We start from the raw sequence: 18,129 nt of genomic DNA, 5'->3' as shown, positions 1-18,129 counted from the left end.
ATGTTTCTTTTTTAAAATTTATTTTTATTTTTATGTTTGATTTTAGAGAGAGGAGAAGGGAGGGAGGAGGAGAAGGGAGGGAGAAGGAGGGGGAGAGAAACTTGATGTGAGAGAGAATATTGATTGGCTGCCTTCTGCTTGTGCCCCGACTGGGGACCAAACCTGCAACTCAGGCATATGCCCAAATCAGACACCTTTTGATTTGTGGGATGATGCCTAACCTACTGAGACACACCAGCAGGGGCTCTGTCACTTGTTTCATTTTTTTTAAAGATTGTTTATTTTTAGACCGAGGAGAAGGGAGGGAGAAGAGAGAGAGAAATATAGATGCGTGGTTGCCTTTTGTGTGCCCCCCATCGGGGACCTGGCCCACAACCCAAGCATGTACCCTGACTGGTAATTAAACCAGCGACCCTTTGGTTTGCAGGCTGGTGCTCAATCCACTGAGCCATGTGTTTCATTTTCTTAACGGAGTCTTTAAAAAAAATGTTATTGAAGTAAAGCTCATGTAACATAATATTAACCATTTAAAACCCAATAATTTATTAATGGTATCTTTTGAAGCAGAAAAAATTTTTAAAATTATTTATTTATTTTTAGAGGGTAAGGGAGAGAGAAAGAAGTATCAATGTGTGGTTGCCTCTTGCACAGTCCTAATTGGGGACCTGGCCCAGAACCCTGGGCATGTGCCCGATTGGGAATTGAACCAGTGACCCTGTGGTTCGCAGGCCGGTGCTCATCCCACTGAGCCACACCAGCCAGGGCTGAAGGACAAAATTTTTTAATTTTGGTGATCTAACTTCTCAATTTTTTCTTGGATGTCAATTTATAGATAATACTTTTTGTTAGGGTGGTTGGTGACAAGGGCTGTGAAAGAATTCACAAAGAGAAGAAAGTGCAGAGAGTAAAGGTTTTATTTTTACTTTCCCAAAGGAGGAAAAGGGCTAGGTGTGGCGAAATGCACCAGCACCAGCACCAGCACCAGCACCAGCACCAGCACTGAGGTGTTCGGGCTTTGAGTTTTTATCCGGTGATGGGGTGACTGTAGAGCAGGATGTTTCAGGTGGGCTGTAACTCGTTTCGATGTTATCTTTGGGTGCAGGGTGCGGTGGTCGTTGAGGTCTGATATGTCTGTTCTGTAAGTTCCCGGGGCCTCTGAGCCTTCAGAGGTCTTCCAGTAACTCTAGTCCTGAGGATAAAGAACAACTGGGGTCAGTTATGCTTTATGGGGTCCAGCTAGCTCTGGGAAAGAGGGCCTGAGAAAGTGGCTTTTGTTCCATTACTTTTGCTGTCATATTTAAGAAACCTTTGCCTAACCCAAGGTCTTAAAGATTTTCCCCCAATATCTTCTTCTAAAAATTTTAGTTTGATTCTTCTGTTTAGGTTTCTGATCCATTTTGAGTTATTTTTTTTTTTGTATATGGTGTGAAATAGGGGTATAAGTTCATCTTTATACATGTGGATATTTTGACATATGTATTTATTTAACTTTAAATTTTTTTGGTATTTATTTGAGACAAAGAGAGGAAAAAAACCCATCAATTTGTTGTTACATTTATTTATGCATTCATTGGTTGATTCTCGTATGTGTCCTAACCAAGGTTTGAACCCACAACCTTGGTATCTTGGAACTGTGCTCTAACCAACTGAGCTACCTGCCTGGGACTATTTTTAATTTTGATAGAGATGGCCAAATTGTCTTCCTGCCACACAACTGGCATCACAATAGTGAGCAGTGAGCCTGGCTGTTTCTCACACCCTTGGTAACACAACTGAGATATCAAATTTTTTGTTTTCGGTCAATAGTGAAAACATAGCATCTCAAGAGTTTTAATTTGCTAAGGTCTTTATCCACATCTTAAGCATTATCTGTGAAATGATCAGCTCAATGTATATTAGCTACATACTGTTTCAGTATACAAACTGAAAAAAACACAACTACTAAGATAAAAAAAAGTTACCATACAATTTACCAAAATAATCACAGATAAAATGATATACTGCCTGGGATTTGCTTCCAAATAAGGTATCAGTGGAGGTAATGGATGAAAGCAGTTTTTTCCTGAGTTGATACTTGAAGCTGGATGAAGCTGGAGATTCATTATAGTATTTTCTTTTTCTTAGATATCTTTGAAATTTTTCATAATGAAAACTGTTTTTTAATGGCCATCGATTGCACCACCTAAAAGCATCTCGTGTACATCCATTAATGCACAAGTCCTTAGGAGATGCTGGCTTAAAGGTTAAGAAAAAGGGCTCTCAATTCAGACTGACCAAGTTTGAGTCTTTCTTCCACCAGTTACTAGCTGATCTCAGGCAAGTCATCAAACTTTTCTGGAAAACAGTTGCCTAATCTGAAAAACAAAGAGCTAACTTTAATCGAACACTTACAATGAATGGTTCGGTGCTGTGTTAATGTTTTCTCATTTTATCCTCCCTACAATCCTCAAGATTCAAGGTATTATTATTAGTCTTGTTTTGCAGATGAGGAAACAGCTTGAATGCAGATGACTGCACCATTTGACCTTAAGTGACCTGCCTCTCCTCCAAGTTTAGAAAATCCTCATGGACTAGAAACAAGGTCACACACCCCTTTGTATTTCAAATTATACTTCTTGCAACCTCAGGAGATGTTTACCTGAATCAGAGATGAGTTCTAAGATTCTCAGGAGCATTTCCAGTCTGACACGCCTTCCCTCCTTGCATATTGCATAAGGTGACCTGGATGCTTTTCACTTGATTCTATCTTTGCCTGAGGAATTTGCAGGCGTGACTTTAACTTATTTTTTTTTTTAAGATTTTATTTACTTATTTTTAACGGGAGAAGGAAGGGAGAAAGAGAGGGAGAGAAACATCAATGTATGATTGCCTCTCGCATGCCCCCTACTGGGGACCTGGCCTGCAGCCCATCCACGTGCCCTGACTGGGAATCGAACCAGCAGCCCTTTGGTTCGCAGGCCAGTGCTCAATCCACTGAGCGACACCAGTCAGGGCTGCTTCTTTTTTTTTTTTTTTTCAAGTGATACAGATTTTGGTTGAGATAGACATTTCCAGTGAAAACTATAGGCAAGAAAGGATTCTGATCTGCAATCTGTAGAGATGGACTCATGGGTCTTTCCTCAGGGGAAGGACACTTTAGGTTTGAAAGCCAGAACAGAGGGAACTGAGGATCATGAGCAGGACTAGAAGTTCTGCCATGCTGTTTATATTTTCTAAGAGAGTTCCTCAGTCCTGCAGTTGCCCATCTGACTGTCATTTCTCCCAAATACTGCAGGAGGAGGGGCTGAGAGCACCTTATGGCTATTTATTTATGTGAATTTTAGAATTTATTAAGAAAGCTGTCAATCTGAACAAGAGGTAAAATTTATTTTAAACAATAACATTTACCAGAAATCAGCCAAAAAGGCAGAGTGCATGATATGCTTCTCTATGTCAAAAAGTAGCTAGGAAAAAAAAAAAGCAAGCTAGAAAGGCAACCTGGGAGACCTTGTGCTAACCTGGGAAGGCTCTGCACAATCTCTGAATTCCTTAATTCTAAACTCCGTTGTACAAAAGGCCACTTGGAATGAGTATCAAAACCCTCTAGCCAAAACCAGTTTTTCAAATCTAAAGGCCTCTAAAAAGGTGAGTTTCGATAGCTTCACAATATGGAATCTGTGCTGACCTTAGTCCCTGTGGGAGGATGGCAGTGTTCTGGCCTGCAACTCAGGCGTGTGCCCTGACAGGGAATCAAACTGGCAATCCTTTGGTTCACGGGCTGGGGCTTAATCCACTGAGCCACACCAGCCAGGGCAGTACCTTTGTTTTCTTATATATAATTTATTTCAGGTATTATATCCAGGTCTTCGATCCATGTTTAGCCAGTTTTGGTGTATGGTGACAATTAGCAGCCTAGTTTCATTCTATGGGACTTTTCAGTTTTCCCAGCACCATTTATCAAAGAGGCTTTCTTTTCTTTACTGTATGTTTTTGGCTCCTTTGTCAAAAATTTAATTCACCATATACATGTGGGTTTCTTTCTGGGATCTCAATTCTGTGTGTCTGTTTTTCTGCCAATACCATGGTATTTTGATTATTGTCACTTTGTAGTATAATTTGAAGTCAGGGAATGTGTATGATACCACTGGCTTTGTTCATTTTTTCTTAAGATTGCTTTGGCTATTTGGAGTCTTTTGTGGTTCCATGCAAATCTGATGACTTTCTGTTCTATTTCTTAAAAAATGCCATTGGGATTTTGATGGGGATTGCATTTAATCTTTGTACTGCTTTGGGTGTTATGGCCATTTTAACTACGTTGATTCTTCCAATCAATGAACATGAAATATCTTTCCATTTCTTTGTGTCTTCAATTTCTTTTAATTATCTCTTGTAGTTTTTAATGTATAGGTCCTTCACATCCTTGATTAAGTTTATTTCTAGTTATCTTATTGTATTTTTTGCAATTGCAAGTGGAATTTTTTTCTTTTCTTTTTCTGAAGTTTCATTGTTAGTATATAGGAACACGATGGATTTTTGTACATTGATTTTTAAATTTTTAATTCTCATTTATTTCTTTGTTTATTTAATTTATTGATTTTAGAGACAGAGAAAGAGAGGAAGGGGGAGAGAGAAAAAATCAATTTGTTGTTCTACTTACTCATTTATGCATTCATTTGTTTATTCTTGTATGTGCCCTGGCTGGGGATCAAACTGACAACCTTGGCATATTGGGGCAACACTCTAAACAACCGAGCAAACTGGCCAGGGCTGGATATTAATTTTGTATTCTGTAATTTTGCTGTATTTGTTTATTGTTTCTAATAGTTTTTTGGTAGAGTCTTCAGGGTTTTTTATATAAAGAATCATGTTGCCCTGATCTGTGTGACTCAGTTGGTTGGACGTCATCCCACAAAGCAAAAAGTTGCTGGTTTGATTCCTGGTCAGGGCACATGCCTGGGCTGTGGGCTCGGTCCCCCATTGTGGCATGTGTGAGTGGCAACCAACAGATGTTTCTCTCACGCATTGATGTTTCTCTCCCTTTCTCCCTTCCCTCTCTCTGAAAATAAATAAATAAATAAAATCTTTAAAAAAGAGAGAATCATGTCATCTGCAGAAAGTGACAATTTTACTTCTGCATTCCTAATTTGGATGCCTTTTGTTGCTTTCTCTTGCCTGATTGATCTGGCCAGGACTTTTACTACTATGTTGAATAATAGTGATGAGAGTGGTCTTGTCCCTTATCTTGGAGGAAAAGCTTTCAGTTTTTCACCACTGAGTATGTTAGCAGCTGAGGGATTGTCATATATGGCCTTCATGGAGCTTTTCAATCATAAATGGATTTGGTATCTTGTCCAATGTTTTTTCTGCATCTGTTGATATCATCATATCAATATCATTTATTTTGTTAATGTGGTGTATCACATTGATTCATCTGCTGATGTTGAACTATCCTTGTGCCCATGGAAAGAACCCCACTTGATTGTGATATGTTATTTTTTTAATGTGTTGTAAATATTTATTTATTTATTTATTTTAGAGAGAGAAGGAAGGAGGGAGAAAGAGAGGGATCGAAAAAACATCGACATGAGAGAGAAACATCGATAGGTTGCCTCTCTCACACAACCTGCCGGGATGGGGATGGAACTACAACCTAGGTATGTGCCCTGACTGGAAAGGAACTGATGACCTTTTGCTTTGCGGGGTGATGCCCAACCAAGCCACACCAGCCAGAGTGATTTGGTACATATATATTGATTTGTTGTGTCTTCTTGATGTATTGTCCCCTTGATCATTATAAAATGTCCATTTTTGTCTCGTTACCTTTTTTATCTTGAAATCTATTTGTCAGATATAAGTACAGCTATACCCACTTTGAGAATACATTCTTAATGGGACAAACATTGGTTGGAGGTGAAGAGGATATTTATAAAAACTTTTTAATGTAAAAACACAGGTATTCATATAGTAAATAGATACATACTATATTTATGATATTAAAATTTCACATGGGGCGGCCCCTGGCTAGGTAGGTCAGTTGGTTAGAGTGTCATCTTGATGTGCCAAGGTTGTGGGTTTGATCCCTCGTCAGGGCACATACAAGAATCGACCAATGAAGCCCTGGCTGGTGTGGCTCAGTGGATTGAGCACTGGCCTGTGAACCAAAGGGTCACCAGTTTGATTCCCAGTCAGGGCACATGCCTGGGTTGCAGACCAGGTCCCCAGTAGGGGGCATGTGACACCTGAAACTAATAGAAAATAGCATTGAATATAAACTAATAGACAATAACATTGAATGTAACCACACATTGATGTTTCTGTCTCTCTCTTTTTCCCTCCTTCCCCTTCTCTAAAAGTAAATAAATAATTTTTTTTTAAAAAGAATCAACCAATGAATGCATAAATAAAGTGGAATAACAAATCAATGTTTCTCTCTCTCTCCCTCAAAAATCTAAAAAAATAAAAGTTTTAAAATGTTATGGGGGAATGATTAGGGAAAAAGTGTCTAAAGATATTCCTTAGAGAGATGATTTAAAAAAAAAGCTGAACACCTGTTAGAATGGCTGTCATCAACAAATCCAGAAACAAATGTTGAGGATGTGGAGAAAAGGGAACCCTCATGCACTGTTGGTGGGAATGTGGATTGGTGTAGCCACTATGGAAAACAGTATGGAGGGTGCTCAATAAGTTAAAAAATTGAATTGTCCTATTCCCCTCGATTCCACTTCTGGGTACATATTGGAAGAAACCCAAAACACTAACTTGAAAGAGTATGTGGGTCTCTATGTTTATTGCAGTGTCGTTTACAATCGTTAACATATGAAAACTACTCAGTTGCCCATCAATAGAGGAGTGGATAAAAAAGTTTTGGTGCATCTATATAATGGATACTACTTGGTCATGAAAAGGAATGAAATCTTACCACTTGTGACAGCATGGATTGACCTAGAGGGCATTATGCTTAGTGAAATAAGTCAATCAGAGAAAGACAAATACCATACAGATTCACTTATATATGAAATCTAAAGAACAAAATAAGTGAACAAATCAAATTGAAACAGACTCACAGACACAGAGAACAGACTGATGGTGTCCAAAAGTGACAGAGGTTAGAGACATGAATGAAAAAGTGAACCGATTAAGAAGTACAAATTGGTGGTTACAAACTAGTCACAGGGATGTAAAGTAGAGCATAGGGAATATAGTCTATAATATTGTAATAATTAAGTATGATGTCAGGTGGGTACTTGTGGGTGGGGGGGACCTGATACCACTTTGCAAAGTATGTGACTGTCTAACCACTATACTGTACACCTGAAACTAATAGAAAATAGCATTGAATATAAACTAATAGACAATAACATTGAATGTAAACTGTAATTGGAAAATAATTTTGAGAAACAGTGCCCTATGGCAGTGATTCTCCATATGTAGTCCTTGATTAAAAATGTACATTTTCAGACCCACCCCAGGGGGACCTACTGAATTGGAAATTATGGGGGTGGAGCCCAGGATTCTACTGTTTAACAAATCCTCCAGGTGATTCTGGTGGGCACTAAAGTCTGCAAATGACTGCTCTAGAGAATCTCCATGGCATACAGGTCTAGGAATCCATATCTTTAACAAAGTCTCCTAAGACATATTTCAGGAAACATTAACATGGAGGATTTAAAAGTACTTTGAAAAGTGTGAGTGACTTTCCAGGTGGTAAAAGATTATTTTCATTAGGAGGAAACATGTTAAACAATAATAACAAAGATCACTAATTACTAAGCCCTTACTTGTGTTTCTGAGTGTAATTGCACAGTATCAGTCTTCATTCTCACAAAGAACCCATGAAGGAAGTTAAGAGGATGGACTCTGAAGCCAGATGACCTGATTTATGCATCTGTAAAGTGAGGATAATGAAGGTACTTCCCTTGTAGATTTGTTGTGAGAATTTAACAAGCTTATTGATCAGCTCTTAGAACATCTGCCAGGTTGTGTAAGCTATTTTCATCATCCCTAAATTCACCCTTGTAAAAGGTAGATTTGAACCCGATCAATGTTAACCCCAGAGTGTACTATAATCCAGTGTTTTTCAAAGTGTGATCCTCCACCAGTAGCACACCACAGAGCTTATTAGAAATGCAAATTATTACAATAGAACCCATCCCAGATCTACTGAATTAGAAACTCTGGGGGTGGGGTCCAGCGGTGTAAGATTTAACAAGTCCTTCGGGAGATTTTGATTCACACTGTAGTTTAGGGACCACAGTTACAGACTTTAGAGATTATGCTGTTGGTGGGGGTGGGTTAAAACAAAAGCCTAGAGATGTCGTGAGCAACTCAAGAGCCCCTCTCACTTGGGAAGGCAAGCAAACCAATCTAGCGTCGTCCACTAACCCCCTGCCTGTTCTGGAGGGCACAGACCAGTGCGCAAGGCCTTCTGGGGATTGTAGTGAGAATCGGTCCAAATCCGGAGGCGCCTGCGCATTGGCCGCCAAGTCGCTCTAGTCGCTGTAGTCGGGTCTTCGTACCGGCTGCCATCTTAGTCGAGGGACTGAAGAGTCGCCGCCGCCCCGAGTCCCGGTAAACACCCACTGGCGGACTGGGGGCATTTCTGGGGAGAGGGGGGAAAAGAGTCTCGGAGGAGAATGAGGAATGGAGGAATGCGGCGCGCAAGCCTTAACCAAGAGCCGCGGCTGCTCCCTCTTCCCTCAGAGCCGGTGCCCATTGGGGGCGCGGAGACCTCGGGCTAGTGGCTGCGGCCGGGTTGGGGGTGGGACGGCCGGACGCGCCGAAGGGCCACTGTCGGGCTGAGACTCTGGAGCTTCTTGGCGCCCCGCGAGCGCCAAGTTATGAGAGGGATGGGCCGTGGCGAGAACCGTCAGGGTCCAGCCCTCCGCCCCGCAGGATCCTGCCCGCGGCCATCCTCTCGCGGCCCGGTCTTAACGCGGGGTCCGGCGGCAGCGGTCGGCGCGGGCGACGTGGCCCTTTAAGGGGCGGTGGCTGGGCCCACCTGCCACCCGGCTGGTCTTCCCGAGAGTTTTTGGAGCCCACAGTCGTGTGGGGGGCCTAGCACAGAGGCTGCTTCCCCTTGTTTCTGTGTTTCCTCCCTCCATTGTCCTCCAGCGTGGTGGTCCCGGCCCGGGCGCCCTCCTTGGTGCCCGCTTCTACCGCGGCCCCGCTGGCGCCTCCCGGCACTAAGTTTTGCAGACGTGGAACTGTCACTGTCCTCCCTCCTCAAAGTGCCCTTTTCTTTAGTAGAGAAAAGAAATGAGTAGCCGTGAATGTATTCTAAGGGCCGAAACAGGATGAGGACATTGAGTTGGTGAGGAACTCAAGTTTTCAGACTTAGTTCCGAGTCGCGATTTACAGAGATAAAACACACGGTCTGTCCGCTGAGGTTGGGCCTGAAGTTAGAGATGTAACCAGGTGAACTTGCAAACTACCCGAAATTCATGATTTCCCAGTAACAACTCAACCATTTTTCTTGGTTATATTCTATCTTAATGTTGTTACATTTTATTGGGGGGAGTGAGGGGTGGAGAGGGAAGAATGGAATTTTTCTTTGAAAATGACTGAGGTACTGGAGTCAGCCGCATATCACTACACTAATTTGGGGTCTCTGACGTCTATTCCTAATGCAAATCGATCTTATGGAAGTATGTAAAGGTTGTATGCATTTCTACCCTCAAAATCGGCCAAGGGTTTTTACTCAGCCAAAATAAAGTTCTTGTGGCAGATCTGGTGAGAAAGCCTGCATTGTGTATTCATGGGTTTACTCACTTAATTTTTAATATTTAGATATGAAAGTGGAAATTCAACCACTTTTTTGAACAATGAATGTAAATTTTGGAGATGTGTGTCGAAAAGGAATTCCTTCATCTTCAGCATGAGCCGGGTCAACAAAAACATGACATGAAAACAAAAGAAAAACCAAGTGCAGAATACTTCCCTAGTGTAGTCTAGTGTAAATTATTCCTACATTCCTTAAACACACACACACGCACACACACACACCTTTACACCTACTGGAAGAGAGAGACAAACAAGTAGTACCCAAATTTGACCATTAGAATAATTAGGGGAACTTTTTATAAGTAGAAATTCCAAGGTTTCATCTCCTGAGATTGATTTAGTACCCCTGGGTTGGACCTGCAGAATTTCATTTTAAAACATGCCTCAAGCAGTTGTGATAGCTTGGGGAACCACTGAGGCAAACAACACTGTGAACATAACAAGGACAGCTCAAAAAACTGTGAGATAGAAGAGGAAGTGACCAGTTCTGTCTGAGGTTGCCAGAGGAGGAGGCAGGACCTACCCATGCCCCTAATATGGGTCTTATTGATAAATGATAAGTAAATGTGATAGGGATGGGGAAAGAGAAGAACAGGGCAGGCAGAGGAAGCACTTTAATGCTTTGTCAATGCTGAGGATTGTGGAAGAAAAGTTTCAGGGAACAGAGTGGAGTGGAGAAGGAGAGCATTATGAGATGTGAGGCCAGAAAAGTACAAGGAGGCAATTATGAAAAGTTGTAAGTATAATGCTAAATATCTTGACTAAATATTAATGCTAAATATCTTATGTTGTTAGCAGTAAATATCAAGTTTTAAATAAGGAAGTGATATGAATACATGTGTGTTTTGATAAGTGAAAGGATGGAATAGTGGTTATTGCAGAGGTCTAGGTGAGAAGTGAAGTCTTGACCTTGGAGACAGGCTGCAGGGATGATCAGAGGGTTGGATTTAGTTCTTTACTGGTGCAATATTGTTGGCATAATTTTGGATGATGATTTTTTTTTTAGGGCCAGTCTGGGTAAAGGGTTCCTTTTCTGTCCGCCCCCCCCAAAAAAAAAAGAAAAAAGAAAGAAAAAAACCATTAGCAAATGTAAATAATGTCAGGCTATATATGTTAATGGTATAGGAGTATATTGTTTATTAGCATCTTTCAAAAATTGGAAAGAACCAGATTGGGTTCAATTTAGAGGAGAACTTGGATTTTAGACTGAAATTTATAACTGTCAACATTATTGATCTAAGCCTGTTAGAAGTGTTTTTCTTCCATCCTCAGAAACTTGGTATTAGAAATTTAGAGATTGCAGAGATTATCTAGTCCACAGTGGCAAATATATTTTGTTTTATGGGCCAACTCTGCTTTGAAGTAGCTTCTGGAAGTAATGTGTTGAGAAAGGATTTTCATCCTATGGGTTCTCTGGGAAAGTGAGTTATGATTGATTGGTGATACCTCCTGTGGACATAGTTCTCTAGTGGGAGGTATATGTATCACATATATGCTAGTCTTAGACTAGTCCATCCTTTTAGTTTTCTGGGGTTTTTTGTTTGTCTTTTTAAATAAAGTCTTAAGCAGGTTAAATTATTTACCTAAAACTAGTTAAGAATCAGAGCTAGAAGTAGAACCAAGCTTTGTAACTTTTTCTGGGTTATTTTCCAGTGTACCAAGATGGAAGTGTGCTACTAAAGAGCTTTTGGTATTAGACCAAGAGAAAAAAAAAGGGTTTTCTAGTCTCTGCCTCTTGACTGTTTAGGCAAGAGTTGAACAACGAACTTTAGCCTAGAAGTAAGTTTTGTTGAATTCATTCTGGCTTAAGAAATTTGTGTTAGTACCGATAAGAATTAGTTAACTGGTTTTTTTTATTATTTTCTTATTTTTCGTCTCTCAATTTTAGGTTTTGGGGGTTGGTTTCCTTTATACAAGTTAAGGCAAAAGTGTATACAGGGTTTTTTTTTTTTTTCTGTATTTATAGTACCTAGTCAAATTCTGGGCTCATAATAAGCGCTCAGTAAAGGCGTGTTGATTTTTGTGGCTGTAAATGATACTGGCTCTGAGTCAATATAAATTAGCAAGGGGGGGTGTTGCGGAGTTGAATTGCAGTATTCTCTGGTTGGGAGGTTGGCACTCAGCTAAAAATGTTCGGTTGGAAACTAGCCTCACAACTAGAAGTACATAGTTAACCAGAAGTTTTTTCTGCTTCTGTCCTTCTTCAGTCTAGCAGTGTACTGACTGTCCTTGGAAAACTGCTGCCAGCTCGGCTCTTTTGCTTCTTTTCAGAACTGACTATAGTCAGATCCTTGGAGTGGTTTTTTAATCCTCCTATTCCTAGGAGCTTCCAGATTGCAGAGACTGTCCTTAGGGTGACTAGAGGTAGAATATGTGTTTATATGGCTACTCTCATTTTTTGCCATGTAGCCATCTTACCCAGAATAACCCACTATGTATGAGTCTCCTGCCTGCCCTGTGAACAATTATCTATCCAGTGAACCTTTAAAAAATACTGTGCTGTCAGATTCCCAAGGTCATTACTAATTTGATGCATTTAACTATAGAAGCAGTGTGTTAATGGACCCTTTTTCCCCTTTCAGGTAACATGCATTTAACAGTGGCCTTCTGGAGACAACATCTTAACCCAAAGAAGTGACTCGTGACTTGAACGGTGAGAACTTCAGGTATGATGGCATGCCTGTGAGAGAGATTGTGGCACAGGAGTGGTGCAGAGGGTGAGCCTTGGTCATATAACTGCTGTGGGAGGCATGGTGATAGAGCACTGTTAATGCTGGCTATATCAGTTAGTTGAAAAAAATAGTTTCTACCTAGATCTGAAACCCAAAGTCTCCCCTATAGGAATTAGCATGTGATCCACACTGTGCTCTTTTTAAAATTTATTTATTTATTTATTTATAGAGGGGAAGGGGAGGAGAAAAAGAAGGAGAGAAAGACGAATGTGTAGTTGCCTCTCGCACACTCCCTACTGGGGACCTGGCCTGCAACCCAGGCATGAGCCCTGACTGGGAATTGAACTGGTGACCCTTTGGTTCACATGCCTGCACCCAGTCCACTGAGCTACACCAGCCGAAGTCATATGGTGCTCTTAATATGGCCCTCTGACTTTTCTGTTTTTCTAGCTTCCTTAGATACACACATACTTTTCCCATTTGTGCTGTTTTATAAACATCTTTGTATACTTGTCTAGGCATTTGCATGTGTATGGTAAAGAAGTGCAGGCATTAAAAAGGCGGCAACATGGTGCAGTGGAAAAAAAATGGAGGACTTGGAAAGATTAGGTCTGGGTTCTCATTTGATTTTTGCCACTGACAAACTGACTTTTCACAAATTACTTAATCTTTCTGGGACTCAGTTTATATTTCCGAAATAGATGTATTTTTACCTGCCTCCCTGGCATTGTTGTAAGGATCAAATAAAGTAATACATATTAAATCTGTAGAAAACAGGAGTTTATAACTTAAGACATTATCTAGATCTACAAAGGGGAGAAGTTGGCAATAATAGTCAAAAAGAATATATGAGGACTGTACAGATTCAATTTAAAAGATCAGGAGAGAGGAAAGGAAGACTACTGGATTAAAAAAAGTAGAACATATAAAAAGACAGCAGTAAGAGAACAGGGAGTAAGTGAAGTAGAGCAGATGAATTGATAGGTAAGGAAGCTGAGTAAGAAGAGAGTGGCCCCTTTCCCTTGCCTAACCTTTACCTTTCTGTTTGTTGTCATTACCACTTCCCTTCACATAAATGTTCTTGTCTCCACTGTAAACATCAATATTTATTATTCAGTCATCTTTAGGAACCTCTGTTTATTTTATTTTTTGTTAACTAATTGCCAAGACTGTGATTTGCTTATTATGGTGTCCCAGTACTATAATCAAATGTGTGCATAATCTGTTCTTTTTTATAATTGTGGAGAAAAAACAAGGAGATGATGGGATGATATGTGAGAGATAGTAGGAAAAAGAATGAGTAAGAAGAAAAGTAGAAATGGTGAAAGGAAGAATTCTTAGAATCTGACAGTGAAAGGAAAGACATGAACATGAAAAGTATATATGTAGAGAAAAAAGGGAGGGAAAGGAGATGCTGTTATCTGCAGTAAAGAAGCATGGCAGCTTTCATTTATTTAATGGTGATGTAATATCTCACAAAAACTTACATTCTGGGAAAGATCATTCTCCATACCAAATTTCTTTAAAATATTTCTAAAAGTATCCACTTCATTCTGAGCTCACAAAGTACTTCTCTGTGGAAAGAAAGCTGGGCGAACATTCAGAAGACCTGGGTTCTAGCCTTGGGTTGCTTGTTACTTAAATTCTGTGATCTTGGGCAATTCACTTAAATCTCTCTGGGCCTCTGTTTCCTCACTTGTGTATTCAAAGTATTAAACATGATCTCTCAGGTTCCTTCTAGCTCACTCTTTGATTATACTTAGTACTTCCTGTACTAGTTCACTAATTTTTCAGGGGCTTTGTTGATAACACAATATAGGACTGGTTTCAGAAATATCTCATAGTAGTACTTCATAATATCCAGTGCTTTATAACTGAGAAGCATTTTAAGCTCTATTTTGAACATAAGTAGAAAGACTCGTAGGGAACCCAGGTAAAGAAATGTTAAGTTTGTAATATTCAGCAAGCATTCATTGAGCTCCTGTTGTGTTAAGTCCCAAAGGTTGCTTAATACAAAACCCCTGCCTCAAGGATTTTCTGTTTTTGTCAGGAAAACACACTTACCAGTAATTATTGTAAAAAGCAAGATGATATAATAAGGATTGCATTGAATTGCAGTTTAAGATATTAACTTTGGGTTTCTTGTTTCTAACATAATTGAATATATATGTTAAGAGCTGCTTTATGCTAGGCATTACAGGGACTCATGATGAAAAAGCAGTCCCTGCCCTAAAGAAACTTGCATTTTATTTCATGTCTATAAACTGTCTACCCTGATAGATAGAAAAAGAAGTTTTGTACATGGAGCTTTTCTCACTCCAGAAATGCCTAATAACATACATACTTTCTGAGAGTTTATTGGATTCCTTAACCCTTTCTCTGTCAATTACAGAGAATTTTTTTCTTGTAAAATAAGGAAAAAATCCATAAATGCCATCTGCATTTGGGTGAACTTTGGTTTACTACTTAGTTATTTGTGCAAAGAAAGACTAGACTCTAAAATTTAGTGTTTTGATTCTTTGTTTCAGAGAATGAGTTTAGTTCGTCACAGAGGAAAGGATTCTAGTCTTAAGGAATCATATAGGGATTAACAGTGTATGCTACAGTTAGATTGTCTGATTTTGAATTTTGGTTCTACCATGTATTGGCAGTATGACTTTGACCAAGTTGCTTAACTTCTCTGTGCCTTAGTTTCTTCATTTGTTGTAAATTAGGAATGGTAAAAGCATATGTCCATAGTGTTGTGTGAATTAAATGAGATAATATATATATATATATATATATATATATATATATATATATATATATTTTAGGGTCCCCTTTTTAAAAAAGATTTTATTTATTTATTTATTTATTTTTAGAGAGAGGGGAAGGGAGGGAGAAGAGGAGAGAAACATCAGCGTGTGGTTGCCTCTTGCGCACCCCCTACTGGGGACCTGGCCCACAACCCAGGCATGTGCCCTGACTGGGAATCAAACTGGTAAACCCTTTGGTTCATAGGCTGGCACTCAATCCACTGAGCCACACCAGCCAGGGCAGAGTCCTTTTTTTAAAAAAAGTATATTTTATTGATTATGCTATTACAGTCCCAGTTTTCTCCTTTTACCCCCCTTCACCTGGTGCCCCCCCTTCCCCTGCAGCAATCCCCCCAGTTAGTTTGTGTCCATGGGTCGTGTGTATTAGTTCTTTGGCATCTCCATTTCCTGTACTATTCTTAACATCCCCCTGTCTATTTTCTTCCAACCAATTATGCTTCTTAATCCCTGCACCATTTCCCCCATTCTCTCCTTTCCCCATCCCAGCTGATAACCCTCCAAATCATCTCCATACCTATGATTCTGTTCCTGTTCTGGTTTTTTGCTTTGTTTTTTTTTTTTTTTAATTATGTTTTATTGATTATGCAATTATAGTTGTCCTGATTTTTCTCCTTTTGCCCCCCTTTACCCAGTGCCCCTGACTCCCTCAGGCAATACTCCCACCATTGTTCATGTCCATGGGTCATACATATAAGTTCTTTGGCTATTCCTTTTCCTATACTGTACTTTACATCCCCATGGCTGTTCTGTAACTACCTATTTGTACTTCTTAATCCCCTCACCTTTTTACCCATTCTCCTGTCCCCTGCTCCCATCTGTCAACCCTCTGGTAGCTAACTTCTTATCTCTTGCTGCTGTTAAGAGTCTCTCTTTATTTTTAACAGGCCTTTTAATCATGAAGTGTTTTGGAGTGGCCCTCTTTGCATCTATCATAATTGGGACTCTCTGTGTTTCCTGGACTTGCAAGTCTATTTCCTTCACCAAATCAGGGAAATTTTCTTTCACTATTTTTTTCAGATAGATTTCCAATTTCTCCTTCTTTCTCTTCTCCATCTGATACCCCTATGATGCAAACATTGGACCTCTTGAAGTTGTCCCAGAGGCTGTTTATGCTATCCTCATTTTTTTTTTATTATTTCTTTTTCTTGTTCTGATTGGTTATTTTTGCCTGTCTTATGTTCCAAATCATTAGTTTTATTCTGGGCTTCATCCACTCTGCTGTTGTTTCCCTATAAATTGTTCTTTATTTCAATTAGTCCACAGGTGGCAAATACAAGATCCTGCGGGCTGAATCCGGCCCTCCACCTTGTTTTATCTGGCCCAGCACCTTGTTTCTACCCGGCAGCAGCACCGAGCTCTTGCTTAACTGTTAAGGAGTAATTACATTTATACAGTTCTAAAGTTACATTCGGTCCTTTGAAGGCAACTGTGAGACTGATGTGGCCCCTGGTTAAACTGAATTTGACACCCCTGAATTAGTCTATCCTTTGTTTCTGACTGGGTCTTTTTTATGCTGCTGAGGTCTTCACTAATTTCCTTGAACATCCTTGTAACCAGTGTTTCGAACTTTGCATTTCGTGTACAGCTTATTTCCGTTTCATTTAGCTCTTTTTGTGGAGTTTTGATCTTTCATTTTGGCCATGTTTCTTTGTCTCCTTGTTGGTAGTGCTGCTTTGACTTGGTGTCTTGGTAGTGTGGCCCAATGTGGTAGGTGTCCTGTAGGGTTCAGTGGCATGGCCTTCCCTACACCCAAGCTGGGTACTTGAGGTGCACCCTCCATGTGGGCTGAGTGCAACCTCCTCTCATCGTTGAGCCTTGGTTGCTGTTGGCAGATCAGTGGGAGGGATTTATCCAGGCCAGTCAGCTGCAAGGACTGGCTGTGACCACTGATCACCAACCTCTGCCCTCTGTGGAGGATCAGCTGTGCAGGGGCAGGGTGATTGTACTCTGAACGTGGTCTGTAGCTGTCCACTGGGTGCACTGGCCCTGAGGATTCCCAGGTGGTGCAGGCCAAGGTCAGTCTCCACCTATTTTTCCCATTGGGGCACCTTGCCCGAGCTGTAAAACAATCTGAGATGGTTGCTGCTTGTGCTGTGCTTAGAGATTCCCAGGTGAAGCCAAGCTGTGAATCTCATATGGCTGCCACTAGGGCTAACTGAAGCCAGTAGGATTTAGGAGCCAAGACCAGCCGTTCTTATGGAAAAGGAGTTTGGTTGGGCCTGCAAGTTAGGTGGGGCAGAGCCTCTGGAGATCTCCAAGGTGGGTCAAACAGTGTTAGCCAGGTTGTTGGAATCTCAGATATGGCACCAGCTTGCCAGCTCTGTGTGGGGTAGGGTTTAGCAAAGGGACAATGGCCTCTGCTCACCCTCATGCCAGACACTTTAGTTTCTCCGTTTGCCACTGGTGCCCTTCAAGCTGCCTCTCTGGTGCTGGAGCTTAGAGGGAATGAGTCTGAGTTAGGTGAGTCTGTGTGTGGGTTCTTTAAGAGGAACTGCTTTTGACTCAATTCCCATTGATTTTTGCAGCCAGAAGTTTTGGGGACTTAAGTACTTGGCACTGGAATCCTGGGCTAGGGGCCTGGTGTGGGTCTGGTACTCCTTGCTCCTGATATATCTCTCTGGAATTTTTATCCACTGTATGTAGATGTGGCTCCTGCCTGTTTGGCATCTGCACCCCTCCTACCATTCTGGATGGATGTGGTTTCTTTAATTCCATAATTGACAGACTTCCATTCAACTTGATTCCTGGTGTTCCTGAGCGATGGTAGTTCTATATTTTAGTTGTAATTTTGATGTGGTTGTGTGAAGAAGTGAGCCATGTCTGCCTATGCTGCCATCTTCAAAAAGATTTCATTTCTGTTTTTTCTTTTTGATTCCATTGTT

General features: G+C 40.5%; 1 protein-coding gene across 8 annotated transcripts in view; it reads left to right on the top strand.

Moving 5' to 3' along the window:
* ITCH (itchy E3 ubiquitin protein ligase) overlaps positions 1-18,129 on the top strand; it is a 137,101-nt gene that overhangs the window by 16,365 nt on the left and 102,607 nt on the right. For 3 of the 8 annotated variants that reach the window (XM_045832882.1, XM_045832875.1, XM_045832878.1), the window contains exons 1-2: positions 8,462-8,547; positions 12,342-12,425. The gene's annotated coding sequence lies outside the window, so the exon portion shown is untranslated. Of the gene's footprint in view, positions 1-8,461; positions 8,548-12,341; positions 12,426-18,129 lie in introns of those variants that run through there. The other 5 variants (XM_045832876.1, XM_045832881.1, XM_045832877.1 and 2 more) reach the window with 3 other exon arrangements.

The sequence above is a fragment of the Phyllostomus hastatus genome, unplaced genomic scaffold (genome assembly GCF_019186645.2).
Source record: "Phyllostomus hastatus isolate PE091 unplaced genomic scaffold, TTU_PhHast_1.1 phas_contig_17, whole genome shotgun sequence".
Classification (NCBI taxonomy): domain Eukaryota; kingdom Metazoa; phylum Chordata; class Mammalia; order Chiroptera; family Phyllostomidae; genus Phyllostomus; species Phyllostomus hastatus.
This window is presented reverse-complemented; position numbering and strand designations above follow the sequence as displayed.